The 23,326-nt window shown below is 34.4% G+C and overlaps 1 protein-coding gene and 2 pseudogenes across 2 annotated transcripts in view; 1 reads left to right on the top strand and 2 right to left on the bottom strand.

The window, feature by feature from the left end:
* LOC138331389 (uncharacterized) overlaps window positions 1-23,326 on the bottom strand; it is a 157,660-nt gene that overhangs the window by 71,586 nt on the left and 62,748 nt on the right. The gene's annotated exons all lie outside the window — the stretch shown is intronic.
* LOC138330822 (uncharacterized) lies at window positions 1,735-6,282 on the bottom strand (annotated as a pseudogene).
* On the top strand, window positions 13,736-15,005 carry LOC138330510 (G-protein coupled receptor GRL101-like; annotated as a pseudogene).

Genomic DNA, 23,326 nt, shown 5'->3' with positions numbered 1-23,326 from the left:
CACAAACTTTAATTCAAGTTATCAAATTTACGCTTTTCTAAAAATCAATCTGATGAATATTGAAAGTATCAGGATTGTTGGTAAAATCGAACGTAACGAAGAGACAATCAATCGCTATCAAAAACACGAGCTTACGAATAAGTATTTTTCTTCAAATATAAAAAGATACTTGATTACACCATTATCAGCATTTAAAAGTTTGAGCTTCTTGTTTTAATTGTTCATATATTTAAAATGTATCAATTGAATCCGAAAAAAATCCACGGCACTATGCCCTCTATGGAATGAAGTACTGATTTGGCATGTACCAAAAACAAATTAAATTGTTTTATATGTATTTTTGTGTTAATTAGACACATATATACACGATTAAATAACAGTTAAAAATGTTCAAATGATGGATACATTTTATTCTCTGTCTACGGTGGAACATCTTTACCTTGATCACAACTAGGTCACTCTCTTCAACAAGATCGCTCGCTTAGGTGATCACTATTTCCGGAATTCATACAGTGCAGTTTGACCACTGTGAAATATTCATGAGTACCACCAGTACCAGTATTCTGCTACAAAAAACAACTATATTCCATATACTACCTACACAGAACTTGAGGAAGCTTGTTTCAATGATTTATAACATTTTTGACAGTGAAATATATGGTTTTACGGTGATCATAACACGATATATTTCACTCCAGTAAAACTATCATAATCCCAAAATATTGCGAATAGTGTTGAAATAAAGTCAGTTTTCCACGATGTTGAAATAAAGTTTGAAATACCGTCAGACATTCGCTAATGCTTTCAGAAACAACACTTAGGCAGGATAATAAATAAGGCTTGGACATCGTATATGCGATGCATTTTTTGCTTACAGAAACTCATATAAGAACATATAATATATGTAACGAATATATACCAGCACTTTCCAACAATCATATGCTAACATACAAACAGGAAATCAAAACAAATCCATACAAAAACATCTGATATCCCTCCCTTATCAGATACAGTAATAGTTTTATTAAAGTTCCATTTAAATGTCATTTCTGTTAACATGTGGTTGGTCTGTCCATTTGTTTATCTAATGATGTCCTGGTGTATATTTAGACTATTAATGTTTTATCGCTTCAGGTCTGAAAAAGAAAGTGTTGGCCTTATCCAAGGAGAAGGACTGTTGTGATCTCAGCAGCTGGATAAAAACATCACAAACCGCTTGTATTGGGTTGGGATCTTTAGGGAACAACATTCAGAATATCCATAAGGGTCATGGTCACCGGTTTCCAAAGTGCCTTCACCCCGATCTAGGAGGACAGGAGCGGAGGAAGAGGTGGTTAAAGCCAGGTACTAAAGTGCCATGTAGAAATAGATGTATTTGCTGCCTCGAAAATTTAACATTTTTTTGTCCACACGGTTACTTCTTTGTCCCATATTGGCTAAATAATTGAAACAGTGAAAAGTTGCAATTTGTTTTTAATTTTATTTATTTTATTGAATTTAGAAGTATTAAAGAAAGCAGTTGTTTTTGTTTGTTTATATGAATTTGTATACTGACAACTTTAAAATATCTTTGATTGTTTTTTTAAAAAGGTTATTTATTTCACAGGGACTAAAAGTTTGGAAAAACTTCTGCCACTGCTGGACAACCGTCAGACAAAACTGGACATACCGATGCTGTCTACCTCCAAACAAACTTCAGAACTGGAAGGATACCATTTTGCACCGAAAATGCATGGGTTCTCCTATTATGGGATGGTATGTCGGTAGGAAACATTTTATTCAAATGCTTGTGTTATCTTATAATATATCTGTCTTTGATTTTATATCTCGGGTAAAGAATGAATTATTTTTTGATTGATAGTAATTGCGTCAATGGCAATATTATTTTTCTATAATGCTGTCTCAAGTGAAGTCATACTTTGTTCTAAGTATAATCATGATGTATTTCCTCTACTTTACCGAATTACAAATTCCTATTTTTTTTCTTGCAGACTTCTCCTCACTGCTCTTCATTTTAACGAAAATGTAGGAAGAGAGCTGCCAGTTTCTAAAGATGGCACTGCCTGTGTGAACATTGTGTTCCCAAACACAAAAAGGGCAACTATACTGTCCGTAAACTCAAGACAGATCCAACCTACAGTAAGTATACTGATTATCAAATATAATTGATTTCCTTGCAGCATTATTCATTGTATTTGTCTCATCCTAAAAAATGGAGACCGTTACATGGGTCAACTCAAGGTCTGGTTTGGTATCTTCTAGATTATTGGAAAGTAACTATGCTATTCAAAATGAAGACAATAAGTGAAATTGAGAGGAGAGAATTTAATACAATTTTGTGTTCATTTTCATCAATTGAACATGATTGTGGCAACATGTTATACACTAATTGTTTTATCATAACAGATTACGATGTGACGGTTTACACTTCCTCTCGAGGACTTCCGTCAAACACTCCCTCGACACCATCCCTCCACATCCCATCAGACTCTTGATCAGTTTAATGTCCCCTAACTTTACAGCGTTAAACAATGCCGCATTCTTCTCGGCTGTATCCCATTGTCGAGTTTTCAGGACTAACTCCAAGGCTGGATGGCGATCTGATGGTTTCCAGTTTTTGTGGATCGCGCTCTGCAAACTTTTGTCTACGAACTCAGCTCATAATCCTACTGATATGCAGTGATTTAGACTGTGTAATATACATATGCATATGTCACTAGTGTAATATTACATAGAACGATTTTCATTGGCTGGAACTTCATTGTGACGTGATGACAGAAACAATAAAGCGACGACAAGAAAAGTGACGCGACCATATTGGATCTTTGTCCAGCATAAAAATGCTGCTGTCACACTTTCCACTCTTGGCATACAATATGGTGATACGTCCATTGTCCATATTTAACCATTTCGGAGAGTCTTCGTTTACAACTTTGGATTAAAAAGATCAGTGAAAAACAGAACAGAAATTAGTAGGTATTTTTTCTCATGAATAACCCTTATAAGACACCAAAAGGCAAAAAAGTACACTGTATACAAAAGAAAATTGAAATCTTTATTTAATTATCTGATGGTGTAGGTTGCCTTATTGAAAGCAAATAAAAACTGTTTCATTTTGTTTTGAAATGTTCGCATCCGTATAACATTATTACAGTATTAATATAAAGCAATGTGTTGCAGAAAGTCAGTTTCTGTTGTGGTTCCCGTGGATATGTCAAGAATATTTGGATTGCCCGTTTGTTTATGATGGACAAACAAAAAAAGCAACTAGATTGTATGCATGGAGGTATTTAACACAATAGTCCATATCTTTCTTCTGTTGCAGAGATACATAATTTGAATAAATATAACATAAATCGTTAAAATGGCAGTCTGCAGGCTATATTTTGGTATGTTACATATAATGAGGTGGTATTTTCGGGGCCATCATGTCCTTCCCATACACAAACACTGCCTTCATTACACACAAGCTACCTTTAAGACAGCTGAAGTATATAGTCTTCAAATCCTTTCTATCTTGCCATGTGCAAACACGTAACCTGTCACCGATTTTACTCTCCCCCAGTAACGTGACGTCATACTTCTCTAACGGATATCGACATATGTCGTCATTGAAATATTTATAAAATCCGCGCTGAGCTGCCTCGGTAGCGCAGTCGGTGATGAACTGAATATATCTATGTGTGGTCACGTGCTGATTCGTGTCAAGGTCGCTGTGACGTGTAATCACTATTATATCAAAGATTGATTCAGGCATCTCCGGTAAAGCTGGCATCTAGTACGGAATGTTGCCATCCTGCATTGATCTGTCCCCTAATTTCACTAAAAATGATTTAGATATGGGACTGGATTTTCGTGTACGTCGGTCCACAGTGACAAATTTTATGAAAAATTCGCCAAGTTTCTCTTTGGTATCCTGATTATACATAGTTGTCAGCATACTGTATGACGTATTACCGATATGATGGAGGGATGTGGACATTGCCAATTTCATGTCCGGTGTCTGGTATCTTGATATCAAATGAACCTCCGGGGTAAGGGAGCATGAAATCTGAACGGCAAATGGCAGCATACGGCCATTCTGATAGAGGTCTCGTCTGCTGCAAAACACTGTACTTCTCGGAGGGTGTTGTGCAGCCACAAACATTTCTATGGTGCTCCATACAGATAGATTATCTGAAAACAAAGTAAAAAATCTAATACAATTACAGTACAATTACAATTAAAATTGTGTCATTAGTACGAAGGGAACTGTGGATGCTTTGCACTAAAGTATTCGGGAGGATTTCAGAAATTGTTGAGGCCGAAAGCTGACCCTAGATTTAGTAATGTAAGCATTTAATACAAGAACATTAATATTTGAAACAATACTATATGTCTGAAGTGAACAAAAATGTTATAGGAGGGCAGTTACCTCCCGGTCACCATTAACCATTGAACGATAACAGGTTTCTAAGACGCACCAAAATGACCTAGTTTAAAAACACCACACAAAAACACAATAAAATACATTCAAATAAATTCATCATTACCGCTGCACAGTATATATATGCAGCTACTAAACCCAATGTATGAAAATTTCCAATATCAACATTGACAGCTAGGCTTTGGCGTACTAATACCTTCATCAGAGTTCATTAGGTCTTGAAAAGACTAGGTTTCCTTAAGTGTGACAATTTAAAGAAGAATACTCAAAATAATCTTAAAATTGATATAGATATGAAAATATATTCTAATTAAGATATTTAAATGAACTGGATTGTTTATTAATATTCATTTATACGGACTATCAATGTAAGTATTTCGTCTGTCATTAATGCTTAGTCGGTTGTCCATGGCAACCGACCAGAAGCAGTAAAATCGACTGGCCAATGAATTTATATTGTTGTCTATGCAGACGTTTACTATTTATGTTCGTTACGATAATGAATTGTTATATGTAAATAAGCATTAGTTCTAGGATATGTATCATGGTGCGCAAGCGCGCATTATTGAACGTGCTAGAACATCCTATGCTGTATGTTTCATATTAATACATATTAAAATATGACAGTCAAAGTAAAAAAAGTCAATAAACAACCAGATTTAGTTGCGGAGGACTAGTGATGTGTCTAAGAAATACCGAGAACAGAATTAGAACTTATTTTCCGTCAAACAAAAAAGAGTTAGGCTAGTTGTGTTATAATCATATTACAATGTACGACTTACTGCTTCGATTGAAGAAGACTGGCGGCAATCCGTGTATGATGACATCTATTCGCGCCAAAGTTTCGTGTACAATTTCTAAATAAGGCATGATCTGTAAATGGTAACGGTTACCATGGAAACAGAGTGAGCAGTTAGAGAGTATATATGAAAAGGTGTAAACTACAGTATACAGTTAGTGATACAAACATAACGCAATGTGGGTAATTGTTACAGTTACCAGTGTATGATAACATGCAGACAGCACATGGCAGATTACAAACTCGGTGTATAAAAGGATTATTTCGGTATACAGCAGACGCTGATAACGAAACCCAAAATAACGTAATTTGAAAAACAAACAAACATAGTGCGATACATATGGTGTAATATCAACGCACTTTAAAATATTTCTAAGTGGGTTATGAAAAAGGTTTCCAAAATTAGCATGCGTCCGGTACATTGGGTTTAATCTTTTCAGAACGAGTGCCCATCTCTCCCTTGTGTAATCGAAGTTGTGCACTACTACCAGCAGTTTTGCTATTTAAGTTGATAACAATATATCAGTTTACATACCACGTGGTTAACATATTGATATCAATTTGATATTTATGTGCTTAAACGCTGCAAAAATATGAAAGTGTATCATCTTACTTTAGGATTTTTAGTTATTCAAAAGAATTCGTTTAAAGATTTAAGCCTCTTGACTCATGTGATCTTGAATGAATGTCAAGGTCATTTATTTGAACATACTTGGTTGTACTTCATCCAAACATGCTGCAGGTCAAAAATCAGTACACCGGGCCTTTCGGTTATTGAGAAGAAGTCGTTTGAATGAAATATTTACTAACGGGCGACGGCGGATGTCGGACGGCACAGGAAGCATGGTGACTATAGGTCATACTCACCCTTCGGGGCAGAAGGCCTTAAAACTTGAAATAACTTACTCAGTCTGTATTGGAATGATCCTGTAACGATAGGAAACCCTAATGTCAGTTTCTGTATGGCTGTAACTTAACTGGATCACATGTAATGTTACAGTTTTGTTTCAACATGTTAAAAGTAAGATCGTATTATTCAAACACACACGTAATAATATTAAACAGATGATACTCACCTGGTTTTTTTTTACATATCAGTTCCGTAATGTCGATAAGCTGGTCCGCTGTCACACCACTTTACCCTTTGGATCTGGGGCCAAACAAGGGGTAACTTTAGTGATAAAATATACCAACAGAGATAAATGATATCAGTGTGTTTATTCTGCTACATTTATCAACGTAGTGTAGATCTATTAGATTTGCGAAATTAGAGTTTTATATTTGTAGTTATAAACAAGTACTGTTTACCTAATAGCAGAGCGCACTTCTCAACACTCACAAAACCCTTCGCAACATAATATTATATTTTCGTCGTATGGAATATTCTGTTATGGAATAACACCCTCATCAGTGCATTTATATCCTAAGAAGTTTTGATAACTTCATCAATCTAGTTCGAAGGAATCAAATTAACATTTATATTCATCATGTAGACAAAATATTTATATCAACAGAACTAGTGATTTTCTCTATTTTGTGGTTATCTAAAATTCTCATAAAATTCTGGTTTGGTCTGAATTAAGTTTTATCCGGTCGAAAGAAAACGTTCTTTTATAAGTGGGGGGTGGGATGGCGAAAAAATGCCAACTTTAATCGTAAATATTAACTCAATTTGATTGTAAACTTTTAAATATACTCAATATTGTTGTTGACATAGGATATATCAATCAAAAGCGTTGATGGCAAGCAATAAATGTGTTGATTTCTTGTGTTATCAACACAAAATGAATATCTAGTTGCGATTTTGTTTTTAAAAAACATTAGCTGATGTTATTGTGTTCTGGACTGGACAATAAATATAAATTTAGATTGTATTTTCATGAAATCATAATGTGTTAATCCCAAAGATAAATCGTTTACAAATAAGCTTTTGAAATTTATGTTCTTGAAACGAAATTATCGCGAATTTACCTTACCCTACTCAAATCAAAATCCGCTACGTTACTACAGAATTGTAACATTACGACGTAACATTTCATTTACGTTTACCGTAACGACATGGTCATGAACCAGGAGAAGCACTTTGGGTGATTGATTATCTCAATTGAATCGAAATATTTTATAATATTGCTGAAGATAATCTAAACTAAATATAACGAATCTACTCCAAATATTACATTGTATATGTATTTTGCGAGTTAGATATCTAAAGATAGCATCGCCTTCATATTATGGGATTCTCGTCGTTACTTCCATCTTTAAAATCGGTTGCAATGGTATGATATTTGGCTTTATAGAGGTGGTTTTTTTTTTTTCAAGTATCTATCACCGTTTTTCAATATATTGAATCTGATTAATTAATCAGCAAGAAACCTGTGTTTAATTACCTGTTTATAGGCTCAATCGGGCGAAACTATTCAGTATTCGCATATTACAGTTATTTGCCCTTGCTGGTAGGTATTGATTGTGACGTCATGTGTTTGCGAGCATAGCGTCATGTTTATTCGGAGAAAAGAACGTTAATTATGCTCACAAAAATAATGACGTAATAACGAACACATATCAACAAGAATAATAACTCTGAAATATGCAAAAACGGAATTCCGTACAGAATATTACGAGAATTACAAGATAGATCATTCAATTTCAAAATATTCAAACTACAATTTCCTGTGATATTATGTTGAAATATTTTAAATGAAATATACACAACGGGCGCAATGAATATCCCTTCTAACAGGATTGGCTTCATATCAACTGTATACCCCAACTGGTAACAGTTTATTGCTTAGATAATGAGAAAGACGTCGAGGAGCATCCTCAGAATGCTTAAGCTTTTAACGGTTTTGCTAAAACAAAAACATTTTTAAGAATACAGTTCTGACTTGGAAAATTTCAGAAGGTTGATTAAAATTACAAACACTGTTTGCATATGTATTTACACTTTAGAGATTATATTTTAAGAACACGTGATTCCATTTGAAATATACTATGATGCTATCCATTCAAATAACAATGATGTAACGACACGACAATACAGTCACAAAAAACTAGCTATTGGATTATGCGACATAAATCGTTAATTATCTTTTATCATATTAAACAATAACGAATTACAATCAATATACACTTTAATCAATGTGTGTGTCCTTTCATTGTAACCACGAAGGCAACCATTGTGTAGTTTACTGACGTTTTAGGTTGATACAAATTACCTTTTTGCAATCTCTCTATGTTTTACTTTATAAATCTTACTAATATTTTACGTCACGTCACTAAACTAAAGAGCTAAACAAGAAATTCATAGCTTTTCACTGTGTTTAGGGGTTTCCTCAAGGTCTCAAGAATTGGTAGCGCAACCATTGTTACAAATAATAAAAATATTATAAAGGTTCTTAGGCTTAAAACACATCCAATACTTATATGCTTATGATAATTATTTATACATTGATATATATACTTGTTGTAGCCCTAAGAATTGACTTCATGACCTGTTTACAATAGGCCAAAATTAGGACATTTTTTGCCGCTGATCGGTGTACTTTGATCTTTCTCCAAAGTTTGATAATGACAACTAACCTCGCACGGCCACCTTGTGACGCTCGTCCCTTGGGTAAGGTCCCATGGCCGAGTCAAATATCTTATGAATATTTAGTTTCTTTGAGTTTTTGAGCATAAAAAGGCGGTATGGTCTAATTCGACCATTGTAGGGTTTTGTGACCAGGAATTTTATTGGGGTTTCTGTGGCATGCCTGTTATAAAGTAGCGCTAAAAAAAGTATCACTATACAAAAAAACCATCTTGTTCTTTTTCCTAAAACACACCTTTCTTCATTCCAAAATACATTTCCTCTGTACTACCAGTCCTCAACTTTTGAGTCTTTGTCGGGAGTTGAGCGACTGACTGGCCATACCCTGTGGGTTGGTTTTGATCGGTTTTGGGTTTTTCTCAGGGTTCGCCGGAGACTTCACCACAAACCATACACGTCCAGTCCTTGATGAAAATTTTTTAATATTAATGCTAAACAAACTGCTAATTAGCGATCCTGGCCATAAAAAGAGGCGGATATTGATCTAGTGAACAATTACTTGGAGGACCTACAATTTCACCTGTCAGGGTATACGGCTAATTAAAAACTTTAGATTAAATCGAAAATGAGGTATGTTGCTAGGTAGTGTTCATCATACCAATGCCATGCGTCAAGTTAAACATGTAGCGCTTTTTGTCAAGGAATTAAGATGAGGTTAAATTTTTCAACGGTCGCACTATTGTCAATCAAACCGTCAACAACATACCATTGATAAAACGCGTTTCTTTCCATATAACACAAGATACCTGTTTAACTTTTCTTCATACACTATAACACATTTAACATACATATTGACTTATTTACTTACCGCAAAAGATAACTGTCTGTGTTATTAATTCCTCAAGTAACCTATGGACACTTGTCATTCCTTCGACTTTACACATGATTGGAGTTTTTCTATTCGTACTTGGGGGTCTGGTTATTTGATTGTACAAACTTTCCCTGTTCCAAAACATCCTCCAGGCACAATACCTGGCACTGTCCTTTATTTTTATCTTCAACTTGGGATGTTTATGATGTTTGACGCTTACTGAAAACACAGTCCTTAATATGAAAGACAAAATTCATTATTTATAATTTACCGATCCTTGGCCACAGTCCTTGCTGGTGAAAAGATCTTAAAAACCAAAGGTTGACAAGATAGTTTTTTTTAAAAGGTATAGGGCTTACCTGTGTTAGAGGAGTCACGACAAGTGTTGACCTCAAGGGTAACCAAATGGCATTCCTTACAGTGTGTTTATTACTAGGGTAATGAGATTAAATTTTGAGGTCTAAATATCTGTTCAGTAGTTGGAAATTAATTAACATTTGTCCTAATATCTCTTGTACCAAACAAGTCTGAAAAGCAAAAAAATCGCAGATGTTTTCAGGACAAACATTTTTAAGATTGTTTTCAATATTTTTTTGCTTGAGACCATGTTTAACGAGATAAGAAAGAAATCTCGTGCAAATGAGTGAACAACGTAAAATTTTTTTTGAACACACTTTTACCTTATTCATCATTCAATTCAAATAAGTTTAATTGACCATCTTCTGTTAATTTATTTTACTTCAAGGCATGTTTGATAACCTAATAGCCGCCGTGGGATTGCTATTTATTGTTGAAAATGTTTATAGCTTATTTAAGATGTACAGTAAATAGATAAAACATTTTAACAAAATAAATGTGCATCAATACATGATTTTAGATACCATATTTAAAACTCGTACTGAAAGAAGTTTCAAGGAATGTTTGAAAAACAGGCGATTATTATTGTTCACAATGGTACCATTTGAAAAATTTGACTTTTCTTTTAGCAAATCAATAAGATTTCCACGATCCAAATGCAAAAATTTACTGACCTATATTTGGCCTGTGGTCATCATGCTGGATAAGCAGTACTGTTGATGTTCAAATGGATCCCTTATGCGATTGTGGTACAGTCAAATAGGCTAAAATATTTTATTTAAGAGGCCTAGAAACTGGATCAATTACAATTTTTAGGAATGTAATCAAGGGACAATGTCATTCATGTCGAATCATTTGTATCTGAATCAAATATGTAACCTGGTGAAACCTCTTTTGAAGATTTCTTTTGTATTGCATTAATTGGTTGCCATAACTATGCTTTTCGGGGCTCATGGTATAACTTGTATAATGTTGGATTGTCGCAAAGTAAAAGCTTCGTTTAAGGCCCATGGGCCTCTTGATTCTTGACATGTGTCGCTGGCGATTTCTCAAATCTTGAAATTATCAAAGTATGCAGCAAACATCGTTTTATTTATTATGTGATCAGGTTTTTCACTGATTAAACTGCAGTCCACTCCTGCTATTCGACCCTCTCAGAATCGTTTCGATGTTGAAAATATGGTATTTTGTTGTAGGGCAGGCCTCTAAGGTTTCACAAATGAAACCTGTTTCAAGGTCATTTTTGAATAATCCTAATATGTTCAAATCACTTCTTGTAAAGCTTACGAATCGTCCTAGAAACCTAACATTATATTGTATCATGGGTTTAGACTGCATTATGCTGACATAAATGGCGTACGATTATGTTTTGCGATAAGTTTTGATCTCACGTAAATCCTATTTATGGCAATGCAAAAAAATGTGTTTCAGATGTTTTGTGAAGTTCAGTAAAGGACTTTCGGGAAACTAATTAACTTCGTAGGCATGCTTTTCTGTAAGACATAACTTCGAAATTCGAAAAAGGGAAGATCACAAAAATTTTATAGTTGAATTGTCAAAAATAAATCTAAAATCAAAACGACGTCTTGTGGAGTTTTCTAGAAAGGCGCAGAAACCTGTATATAAGTATGTGGAGATGCTGGCATCAATGGTTTCCATTTTGTGAATATTATTATCCTTGACCTTCATTCAAGGTCACATGGCCCCAAATCCTTAAAAACATTTAAATGACTTCTCGTTGCCTGATGAGAGTTAGGCCATAAGAGTGGGCCTGTATCATTTTGAGATAACAACCTATTAATTTTGTTTTTTATTGGATTACTTTGGCCGATATTCCTTGTTGGTGAAAGGCCCTTGTCAAATTGTCCGCTGACATATTCTAGTTATTGATTTTATAATTTTTTTTTTTTATTAATCTATGCATCAAAAGATACCTGAAGAGTTGGTTTTAATATAACGACCCTGGCATATTATCATGATAAACACCATTCTAATACTTATATACAAATATATATTAATAATTTACCCAAACTAATGGGTTATGTATTGTCAACATAAAAATAAATCAACTAATATTAAATGTTGACAACACAAATGGAAAAAGTCTAACTTGGAATTTATTTTTCAGAACCTTACAGCTGTACGGAGATCCATGCCTGTTTCAACATCGCCTCTCCGTGTTCCGCTGGACCTGAGCGAAAGAAACATTTCCGGTCTCCCCACAAGAACGTGTTTAACAGTGAACCGGAAGTCACTGATCTCGATCTGTCCCATAATAACATACAAGTCCTCCCTAACAACGTGTTTTCTAGCATACCGGAAGTCACTGATCTCGATCTGTCCCATAACAACATACAAATCCTCCCTACAAGTCCTCCCTAACAGAACGTGTTCTCAGCAACCTGTTTTAAACGGGCTCTATAAACTTCAAAACATTTCTTTGTCTGCAGTAATGAGTTCACAATATTTCCTCTGACGTATTCAATGGTCTGACAAACCTTAAGTCGCTCGATATTTCTTCATGTAATGTAGACGTTCTCCCATCACAACGTTTTCATTGGTCTTTCAAAACTTACAGAAACTTGACTTACAGGAAAACAAAATTACTGTTCCTCTCATAAAGTTTGTTTCATGTTTAGAGGTCTTTATCAATTAACATCCATAATTATTTAGAAACTAGACTTACAAAAAAAAATTTCAGTTCTTCAATCTGATCTTTTCTCTGGCCTATGAATCTTTTAGGGGTCTCTATCTTTCCCTGGGTATTTTCGAATAATGTTTCTATTCTACCATCTGATCTTTAATGACTTGTGTGAACTGAACCTTCTAAATTTAGGCTTTAATAAGATATATGTTGTTCCTTCTAATGTGTTTTATAAAGCTCTTACTAAACTTTATCAAATTGCTTCTAAAGTACAATGGAATAAACGTTCTTCATATAATTCGTTCCACGGGCTTTCACTCACCATACCGCTCTTAGTTTAAAGGGCAACAACATTGTAACTCTCCCGGCCGATCTTTTTGTTGGACTGCCTAATCTTAAGGTGTTACACCTGGAATATAATAACATTACATTTGTTCCAAATAATCTGTTCCGTGGCCTCCACCAGTTGGTGGAGCTCGATTTATCCAATAATCACATAAAGAATATCTCATTTTGGATTATATGCATTAACCTCCCTATATATACATCACAATGAAATATCGTTTCTGCCTTATAAAGTGTTCTATATAATGGTTGGTGATTACGAACAATATCTGTTTGATAATTCAACAGTTTCATATGTTAATTGGTCAAGGGCCATTGAAAAGCTAGACTTGTCTTACAATAAACTGACACAATTACCTCGCTTGCCAGGGAATCTTTCCCAGTTGAATATCGTTCGTAATAAATTAGAAGTTACAGAAGATATGTTTGAGGGCCCATATAACTTATGAAATTTATACACTGATGTTCCTTTCATATGTTGTGTTAGACCTCCAACAGTTGAAGAAGCAAATTGCGGAGAGATGCATCGGCCACTGTGGCAATGTGCATTGTCTGCTGGTCTGTGTAAGTCAAAAGGGGAGGCTATTTCCTCGTGATATTCCTTGGTAAACTCCACAGTATTAAAAGTTTGTCTTTGGATAATTGGATTATGTGCTTTAGGTGGAAACCTTGCCGTCATAATGTATCGACTGCTCATTGGCAAAGGTAACTTAGGAAAAAAATACTCTCTATTCACGCTGAACTTGGCTGTGTCGGATATGCTCATGGGTATCTATCTGTTGATAATAGGAGTAGCTGATATTCATTACGACGGGAAATATGCATGGCATGACCACAAATGGAGAAACAAATGTACCGCAGCAGGTATATTATCTAGTGTATCCAGCGAGATATCGACCTTCCTGATTATCATGGTAACGATAGACAGACTTATTGCCGTCATGTTTCCGTTGTCTCGTCTTTCTCAAGGGAACGTCACATGGAAAGGGTCTCGATTTGTTTCAGTGTTATTGTGGATGGTCCTCAGGGACACTAGCCATCATCCCTGTAATCGCTTTAACAGTCGTACTTTAAGGATGAATTCTACTCGCAATCAAGTGTTTGTCTCGCTTTGCCCCTGAGAGGAAATGAACAGCCAGGGACTGAGTATTCCTTCGCTGTGTTTGTCTGTCTAAACAGCTTTATATTTCTATTTTTAGTAGGTCAAATGTGTATTTGCAAAAGTTTGAGAACAAGTGGTGCCCGCATCTCCTCTTCACAGAAACGGAGAAGAGAGATGACTGTAGCGTGGACTCTGTTCTTTGTGGTGGCGACCGATTTCTGTTGCTGGTTTCCAATAGGTGTCATGGGTAGGTGTTCGATTTGTTTCAGTCGCCCCAGATTATATAAAAGGTAATTCAACCATAGCAATATCGGTTGATATTTAGTACCGCAAACTATCAATTAACTGTTTGCTGAAAAACAAAAAACTGGAATAAATGAATACATTTGAATATTTTATTTGATGGAATTATTGTCAGTTTTGCAAATGACCTTGACCGACTGTTACGTATGCTGATGATATATGTATATGCATTATGTCCTAGGTGTTGCCTCACGTTTTGGAATGGACATCCCAGACACAGTTTATGCCTGGGTTATGGTGTTTGTACTGCCTATCAATGCTGCCATCAATCCGTTACTGTATACTGGTACAGCTATCTGGAGGAATAGAAAGAAGGTGAGAATTAATGAACAATACAGAGCTCTAGACACAATTACTTGTAGTTAGATAAAGAAAGTGTCGTTGTCTTGGATACCTTGTTAAAACAATTCTAATTCCATAGGAGATAAACCTATGTTTAAAAGTTGATAAATAAATGCGATATATTACACGGAAAACAATTGCGATGGATTTGCATATTCATACGACTTTCTTTGGCGAGTTAAATCTTTAGTGAAACACACATAATTGACAGTACTTTCCTCCTATTTTTATTGTATTAATTTCTTTTCTTAATTTTACAGAAAACACTGCCAATTATTATCCACTAACACCACAACAAAATCAACGTACTGGAGACAGTACCACTCTCGCATCAGTGATCAGGCAGCGTTCATCTAATGATAAGTGAACATCAGTGAATTCAGACAACGTATATCAATTGATAGCAACATGAGTGAATTCCGACAGCTTCTATCTATAGATAATAATCGACATCAGTGAATTCAGACAGCGTTTATCAATAGATAAGTGACAGTAGTGATTCAGTCATCGTCCATCTATGGATAAGTGACAGTGGTGAATTCTGACAGACAGCGTATATCTATAGATAAGTGACATTAGTGAATTCAGATAGTGTCTATCAATAGATGAGTGACATCAGTGAATTCAGACAGTGTTTATTAATAGATGAGTGACATCAGTGAATTACGACAGCGTCTATCAATAGATGAGTGAAATCAGTGTATTCAGACAGCGTCTATCTATAGTTAAGTGACATTAGTGAATTCAATCATCGTCCATTTATAGATAAGTGACAGTGGTGAATTCTGACAACGTATATCTATAGATAAATGACATTTGTGAATTCAGATAGTGTCTATCAATAGATGAGTGACATCAGTGAATTTACACAGCGTCTATCTATAGTTAAGTGACAGAGGTGAATTATGACAGCGTATATCTATAGATAAGTGACATTAGTGAATTCAGATAGTGTCTATCAATAGATGAGTGACATCAGTGAATTCAGGCAGCGTCTATCTAAAGATTAGTGACATGAATTCAGCGTCTATCTAAAGATAAGTGACATTAGATGAATTAGATAGCGTATCTATAGATAAGTGACATCAGTGAATTCAGGTCAGCGTCTCTATCTATCAGATAGTTGACCAGGGTGAATTTAGACAGAACGTATATCTATAGATAAGACATCAGTGAATTCAGTACCGCATCTATATTATAGATAGTGACATCAGTGAATTCAGACAGCGTCTATCTATAGTTAAGTGACAGAGGTGAATTATGACAGCGTATATCTGTAGATAAGTGACATTAATGAATTCAGATAGTGTCTATCAATAGATAAGTGACATCAGTGAATTCAGACAGCGTCTATCTATAGATAAGTGACATCTGTGAATTCAGACAGTGTCTATCAATAGATAAGTGACATTAGTAAATTCAGACAGCGCATATCTACAGATAAGTGACGTTAGTGAATTAAAACAGCGTCTATCTATATATAAGTTCCATTAGTGGATTCAGACAGCATTTATCTATAGATAAGTACCATCAGTGAATTCAGACAGCATTTATCTATAGATAAGTGACATCAATAAATTCAGACAGCGTACATATATAGATAAGTGACATCAGTGAATTCAGACATCGTACATTTATTGCTAATTGACATAGTGATCAGAGAGTGTCAATCTGAAGCTAAAAAAACTAATTGATCAGACATCAATAAACCATTGACCTTTCAAACTAAGGTAGATCTAGTTAGGTGTATGCGTAGTTTGCACGATATAAGGTAATGATATTACAGAACAGTATCCAGTTATTGAAAAGTGAACGCAGAGTAAGTACTTATAAACTTTGTATTCTAATCTACTCACCGTGTTATTTTTTATCCTGCGATCAATTGCTTGTTAAAGAAAAATCGAGCTCTGACAGTTAACCACTAGCTCGTGTACCTTTGTCTCGCTGAACCTAGCGATTATTTTCGATAGTTTTTTTCTTTGCACTTCGAGATTTGCTCGCGATTTAGAATTCCATTATTTTACAGTATATTGTATCGCTGGTGGAAATAAGTTTGTTTACAGTAACGCTTCATCGCTCATTCACTACTGAACTTAAATACACCTATTTACCACCAAGAGGAATACTGAAACGCGATCCTATTTTTCAATATTTATACTTTTTTAATTGCAATATAGAATCTCTTTTAATGCATCTTTTTCATAAGGCCCGTGAGCCTAAAAACGAAACGAGATATGAGGACATTGGAATAACAAAAAATGTCGGTAATGGAAGTCAGATTTCATTTGAAAAATAAGCAAAACAAATAAAAGCAACAATACAACTATTATTGGTCAGTAGCTACATGTGGAAAATAGCTAATTGTAAAGAGACCAGATATTGTATTATTTTCGAATTCAATTATTTTATCAGAGATATCACCATTGGTTTTTATTGTCCGTTTTTATGTGGCGTATATTATGAGAAATGGCTATCATATTGGGGAAAGGTTAGGGTTGAAGCAGAAGCAGTTGCAAAACTGTTTAAGTGACAAAGGAAAAATATTTTTTGGCGAGGGAAGAGAGAGCTCGTGCAAGATCTGAGGTTAAACATAAAGGCTGCACGCATGGATGTAGAGTCAACTCGACAGTTTGAGAAGGAGAGATTCAGGAGGAAAGAACGCCAACGCGGGACGCGCTGTATAGCAAACGGAATGTTGAGTTGAACTGTTTATAATAACACCGTAAGTGTTAGCGGTGCACCACACATCCATATTGTGATTTTACATATGTTTTTCTACTTATTAAATATATTAAATGCATTCCAAGGCGTCTGTTTTTAAAATCACTCAGCTAAGTAAAAGCACTGCTACCCAAGACAAGACCCCAGGAAAAGTAGAAAATAATAATCGTCAACATTGTGACACTGACGCCAAGACGATTGTTTTTGTGTATTTCGGAGTTATTGCTACATTCTCTTAAACTTTAAAAGCTTGGTCCGATGATAGGCGCGCCATGTTTAATTCTGTCAGTGTATTCCTATCATTGCAGCCGGAATAGGGCGGCGACATAATAACGGACTGTTAAACACTGTTAATTCTATTGTTATACATTGTATATCTTTTATTTTTGTACTATAGTCAACTCTGTTTCATTATAATTTTCATTATGGTTTCCTTTGTACCCTTTTGTTATCATTAAAATTGAACATTTTCATTATCGATGACGTGAACATTAATTGCATGTTATAAAATATTCACGTTAATAAACCATCCCTTTTACTCAAATCAATATATATCTGAAAACAAACATGAGTATAAGTGTAAGTTGTTCACGCACTAATAGACAAATGCTGTGCATTCCCCCGAAAAATGCCAATTCCTTGTCAAAATTTTCAAAATATATGATCAATTAATTTCGGAATAGATAATTGCCTCTTCATGTCTGCTATTTAAAACTTTCAAATCACCATACACACACTGAAAAAATTGTAAAGCACATTTCTATAGTCATAAACAGTATCATGAACAAGTAAATACGATTTAATTTGCATCAAAAAATCGAAAACACTTGGTGGTCTTCGCAGATTATATCTATTCATGTAGGTGACTGCGACAGTTTACCTGGAGTGTATAGCGTGACACCATGGTAACACCTAAGAAAACGTCCTGATTGGAATACGTGAGAACACATCAAACAATGATATATACATTTATGAAATATGGCAGAGTTTTCAGTGAGATCATTGAAGACTTCATTTATCTAGTTATAAAAATAATTTTTCGCTACAATTGATGTACTGATTGTTATAAGTTTGGTTGCTTGCATTGACTGATGTAGACAGTTAAATCTCGTATAAAATGAACTAAACTGCGAATTAGTTCGTCTACCATTTAGCACGATATTAACACATTCTTTATCAACCAATTATAAGGCTGGATATAATATCCATTATAATTTACGTAAAACCAATATACCATTCCCGATATTGACCAACCGTCGAATCCTATGTATTCGGATATGATAGTGATTATACAAATAAGCATAGCTAGTGTACTAGGTCTACGTTCAGCATTTTTCCGGGGGACTTGAGCCTAAGTCAGTGTTTCATCAAAGTATTATATTCTTCTAGATTATGTGTATAGTACTAACAATTCTAAATATCACTTCATCAAACATATCTGTATATGTTTTCTAAATGTTCATTTAGCTAAAGCTGTGCAAACTAGGTGACAATGTAATCAATTCTACATATGTATTATCAAGTCGGTCAGAGTTCAGCCGCGACCAATTATTTTCACAATGGAGAAAAATGAAGTGATCGAAGTTTAATGAGCTTGCATATGAAGTGGAAGTTTTAAATGTAAATAATCTAAACATAAAAAGCAGCATTAACGGCGCGTTGCGGATTTTTCACTTCCATATGAAACTTTAATATATGTTTAGTTTATGGTGTTTCTAATGTTTGTAATTAAGTTAGCATGAGGATATTGATTTTTTATTTAGCTATGGTTAACAGTATAAAAAACATTTGGAAATCACATGGTATTCATGTAATCCAATTATGCATATAATTGAGTCTATTCATAATTACACTGTTATCCATAGGTCTGATATTATAGACAGGTAAGGCCCACATGAATGACTTAATATAGGCTCTGAACTTTGAAACTTCAATGTCCCGAGTTTCCTCATCTCCCAGTGAGACCCGCTCTCCTTCCTATCGTCCCCCGTCCCCTCCTACACTTTGATGTTAGAGTGTTTTGTAGGATTGCAATTTATGATAATGAGTTTCTAGAAACAATCTACCTATATTTTACAAGAGTTAGATTTTTAAAATAGAGTATTATCAGCCCGCATATGTTGTGAAGTGCCTGTAAACAAATTGTATATATATAAATTTCAAGTGAATTGACCGACATGGTACGTGTGTACTAGGGAAAATCGCAACAAATTCTGTCGGAGTGGAATTACACGAAAACGGGAACAATAGCGCATTCCTTTTCAAAAACGTTACTCAGTTTTTAAATATTGATTTATTTTTAGAATAAAATCAACCCTAATTCAGCTGTCGGAGCATTTGTTAACTTTAAAGTATTATCGTAGTTGAAAACGTACTTATTTTAGTAATGATTTGATTTCCCGGACCTTTGCATTCAAATGCACGGCGCTCACTTTTGTTGAATTTTTTCAGTATTGAACGACCAAATTGTAAGTTACTTATATCCACAGATTGAAGTGTACAATTTTGTAGTCGGTCATAGGAGGGTAGTGGTGAAGTCATCTCTTTTGTGGAACACGTTTCGCCATGTTAATGTTTTAATTGGATATTAACCTGTTTAACGTATTTATATATCATCTCTTTAAATCATCTCTTTTGTGGAACACGTTCGCCATGAGTTAATGTTTTAATTGTGGTATTAACCTGTTTTAAACGTATTTATATCGGGACAGATTGAGATTTTTCCGTTATACTTATATACCACTACAAACATATCCATATTGTATTATGTTCCAAAAGTGTTACAAAATGTATGATAATTTCTGAGATATAACATTGGCTTGATTAGACTCTGGCGTACTAATATCTACATCAGAGTTCAAAAGGAAACGACAACGCATTTCACTGAAAAAATAGTCAAACAAATCATAAAAATTGATCACTATGAGAAATATTTCCTTAAATCACATATTTGAAATGTATTGAAGTGTTGCATCTTATTTTTTGCATATCGGCTATTGATATAAGATTATTTCATCTACTGTTATTGTATTGTCGGTTACACATGACAGCACACCGGAAATGAGTGTCACCCTCACATCTCCCGCCATATCACATAGTTGTTCCATCAAATGTCTCTATGCAGCCATAACTTTTGATTTCATACTTTATTATCTTTTCATCTATTTCTTTTTTTATTCTGGAAATGTGCTAGTTAAATGAAAATATAATAAAGCAGTGACTTGCCATATGTTATCGACACGCATAATCGTATATAAACCATACATTGGGAGTTGTAGCATACATATTATGAGTTAGCGCATTAAAAATGTTGGTTCAAAATATGAAAAACAATGCTTAAATAGTAGACATGATATATATTAGGTAATATTACTCATTAATTGTCTATGTATAACATAAGACATCAGTGAGATTAAAAAAAAAAAAAAAAAAAAAAAAAAACACGATAGTCTTAATTTCACACAATATGATCATTTATATTCATTTAAAAAATGTTGTAACAAAAACAATCGGGTTTCTCCAAAGATTACAAATACAGAACCATTTTAGTTAGCAAACTATTCATAGAAATGAAAAAAATGAAAACATCATAACTATGAGTCTGAAATATGGCAATTGTTATATGGATATACTTTTAAAAATATAAATTCGAAAAGTACCTACTACAAACAGCATACATTTTTATTTTTATTTTTATTTAGTTGTATGATATTAAAAGCATACGGGTTCGTTATCATTATGAAAAGGTGCTATATAACTTAATGAACAAATATAAGTAATACAATCACCTTCCTTTAATATGTCAGCAATAAAAACTATAACGACTTCAGACATCAATGGCTGATATATAATAAGTAGAAATGCACAAAATAATTTATTATCAACAACTTTTATATTAGCATATCTTTAATGGCAAACCTAGTTGGAAAATTTCATACAAATATTAAACTATACCCGCTGTTCGTTTTGTAACCATATACATAATATTGTAAAATGATAGTATTTTTAGAGAGTGGTTCGATTTGTTACAATTTCATTTACCAAGACAAGTTATCTATCATCCTAGACCTAATATCAATTTATTCGATTGTCATCAAGGTACTTGTGATTTAAACAAATCATAAGGGAGGTACTTATTAAGATTATTTTAAATAGATAATAGAAAAAGTATTATTTTACATCGATTGGCGGAACAAGTTATACAAGCTTATGCAATTCGACTAACCCGGATGTTAAGCGCGCGAGATGTCTTTAGGAGTGGGAGTGCCGCGATTAGAAAACCCACCTGTGATCGGACAGGTGACACCTAACACTTTCATGTCCGTGCTCGAGGATCGAACTCTGGCCTTCGTATGGATGAACAGCGGCTTAAACCGCTGCACCGCGTAACCCCGATCAACCTAGTGTTACCTTATTGTTCCTTTCCAATGGTAATGGTCATCGATAGTAATTTCAAAATAAAACTCAAGGTCATCACGTACCTATAACGGGAATACTTAAAGCGAATGTCGAAAAGAAACAGATCGAATGAGATATGCATTTTTTATAAGATTCAAAACTATCTATCCAAACTAAGACCTTCATACATTTTCAAAACATTGGTGTATGAGATATAGAGAAGGTAGGCTACTTAATCCATGTTTAAGCGTAAAATAGTTGGATGCGTGAAGTTATCCCCCTTGTAATGGCAGAATGCAATTCATGATCCTTAGGAGCTTAACCATGTGTGTCAAAATATTGAATACAGCGCAAAAAATTAATTCTAACAGTCCGGACAAAAAGCATTGCTCGAATTTATTCGAGGCGATCTGCCCCTTTGTCAAAACACAATAAGAAACAAAATAAAATTACATGTTAAGGGCGTTCACGGACGTACACAAAACCATAAATAATGAACACATATAGAACATACAGGTAATCTAAGGGTGACAATATCTGTGCGTATTGTCTAAATATATTTAAAAATTTTGAATACAATACACTGAGGGGAAAATATAAAAGTATTAACGCTGTAATGAATTCTACATAACAAAATCTTGTCGACTTATGCAACAGACTCTTCTCGTGTTATGTATCGATAGCTACTCAGGTTTTCGAGTTCCATTTTATTTCTTGTTCTGATTTATTTGTTAGTCTTTGATTTTTTCGGAGCTTTCTTTTCTTATTCCCTTTATTGGATGCCAGGGATGGATTTCCATTTGATGGCAGAGGGTACCTACTTTCTTTTCTTTCTCCGTCTTTTTGTTTTTTCTTCTTTTTCGCTTTCCCTTTTCAACTGTTGCTGTCTCGATGGTAACAAGGGTCTCCTTTTTGTGCCGGTCTCGCCAGTCCACGAATTATCCCTTCATGTACCCGAATTGTCGGAAGCAACAGAGATAACTTGATTGTGTTTCGATGTTTGCTTCATCGTCAGCGAACAATTTCCTCCTTGGACTTTCTAGATTGTGGTCATTTTGGCTTGATGTTGTTTTTGTCTGTATCGTTTTCTGTGACCCTTTCGATACCTAGGTCCGAAGCTTCCTCTTTCTTCTTAGTAGCACGACATGTTAGTTCTTCATACTGCGCAAAATTTCGACTTGTTATCTTCGCTTTTGCTGAAAGGGACAAAAATGAATGTCAGTTTACAAATGGACAATCAAAAGGTTCTATAGGGTTGATGTATGCAGTGTACATATTTTACAATATGTTTTAATTTCCTTTTGTTTATTGTTAAACCCTTTCCAGCTTAGCGACATTTAGTAGTATACTGCAACGCATAACACAATAAATGGAACATAAAAATAAGTGGAACGCATATAAAATCAATATACAATGCTGAACAAGAAACCCCAAATTACCAATGCTTCAATGAAAAATGTTTAAAGGAAAATATATACCTTGACTAGTT

Source organism: Argopecten irradians, chromosome 9, assembly GCF_041381155.1.
Source record: "Argopecten irradians isolate NY chromosome 9, Ai_NY, whole genome shotgun sequence".
Taxonomy (NCBI): Eukaryota; Metazoa; Mollusca; class Bivalvia; order Pectinida; family Pectinidae; genus Argopecten; species Argopecten irradians.
This window is presented reverse-complemented; position numbering and strand designations above follow the sequence as displayed.